The following is a 1,885-nucleotide window of genomic DNA, read 5'->3' on the forward strand; positions in this document are numbered from 1 at the left end:
GAGGCTTGTTGGTGCTTCGCAACTAAAGGTATTGCTTACGTGACCAGGAAGTCACCCCGACGGCACAACCCCCAACCTGGAGGGCCAGATCCTAAGTATAACTCCAAGGATAGGGGGCCGGATAAAACCACTCCTTGCAGGCCTGGGCTCCGAATAAGTCGAAGAAGCCCTTTAAGTAGTTCAACCTTACTGGAACTGGTAGAAGCCACCGTTGATTCCATCTCGGGCATTCCTCCGCTGCCGTCTGGATAAGGAGAGGTGCCTTAGTGGAAACATATCTCTCCACCTCTCCCGTTTGCTGCGCCCAATAACTTTCCACTGGGGTTGGAACCTTATCTCCAGTTGAGGTACTAGGCACCCGATGTTCACCACGGGGAGGTGAGAGTAGGAGTGGATAGACAGAGGTTGGTTTTGAGAAAAACCTGTGGACGCTTGTGTCCTCTTAAAGTTATTGTCAAAACTAATTTTAAATTAGCAATACTCATTTTTTGTAAGCTCATTTTGAAAATAAAATTATCTATCTATCTATCTATCTAATGAGTATCAATTTGTTTAACATTTCAAAAGTCATTTCGAAGTGAAGTATGGATTTGCGAAATTTTAATTTAAAATTATGAAGCAGGTATATGTAAAAACTTCCAGTACTTCAGACTTTTTTTATTATAAAGTTTAAACTATGACATGGTGTGTGTAACACTAATCATTTAAATGAACACCACTCGAATTTTTACAAGCATTGATTCTTTTGAGGTAATTTTCGACCACTTTTTGGCATATATTGGGCGGTATCTGTGCCATAATTTGACGAATTTTGTTTTTTTTTTTTAAGTGCTCAAGAGTTAAACTTTAATTTGCATAAATACTTTCCTGAAGTCCCAAAAAAGTGCAGCGGTGTCAAACCGCATGATTTTGGTGCCCAGTTGACGAGAAATAACGTGGCTAGGAAATTTCTCTTGCAATAAATTTATATTCACTCAAATTGTGTGGCATGTGGCACCGTTTTGTTGAAACCACATATTCTCCATCAAGTCGATTCTTTAACAGCAGGCAAAAAAGCCGCTTATCATGCGACTATAACGCTCCAAATTGACGGTGAAAGTCGTCCCATCGTCGTTTTTGAAGAAGTTAGGTCAAATCCCACCTCCGGAAGAAAGAGCGCACCAAACAGCGACTTTTTATGGATGTAACGGCCTTTCTTCAATTACTTGAGGATTCTCAAAACCCCAGTACTACAATTTTGTTTATTAACATACCAACCGAGTGTTAAACCTGCTTCGTCGTTGAAGAAAATGTTGTTTGAAAAATCGCCGTCCACCGCCGCACAGTGGGACGACTTATAGCAATAAATAAAAAAATTAAATGTAATAGCGGTACTTTTGAGTGATTGGTAAGCCATTTATAGGTTCTAACTACATCAACATTTTTTGACCAATTAGTGCAAAAGTTGTACGAAAGCGCATTTCTATTAATAAGAATAGCGTTAGATCCTTAATCTATTGATATTTTGTAAGCTTTTTAAAGACCATAGCCATCAAAACCTCTTATCTTAATTGAAGTATAAAAAACTATTAACTTAATAATTCCTATCAAGCGCAAGGTTTTGATTTACCCAATTTAGTAAGCAAAGTATGTGTATCTAGTAGTTCAATAAAAAAAGTGAAAATAACCTCATGACCTTCTAAATAGAACAATTGAGCCAACTACCTAAAACTTCTCTCATTCATTTCGATAGCTAACTCCCCCCCCCCCAAAAAAAAAAAAACGAATCTGAAAACTTTGTATCTCGTTCAGGTTCAGAAGTGGAAATCATTCTCTGTCCGAGCAATTATTTTTTCGAGTCACAAAATACTTAACTGTCAAACTTTTTCTAACATCAGACAGACAG

The sequence above is a fragment of the Eupeodes corollae genome, chromosome 3 (assembly GCF_945859685.1).
Source record: "Eupeodes corollae chromosome 3, idEupCoro1.1, whole genome shotgun sequence".
NCBI lineage: Eukaryota > Metazoa > Arthropoda > Insecta > Diptera > Syrphidae > Eupeodes > Eupeodes corollae.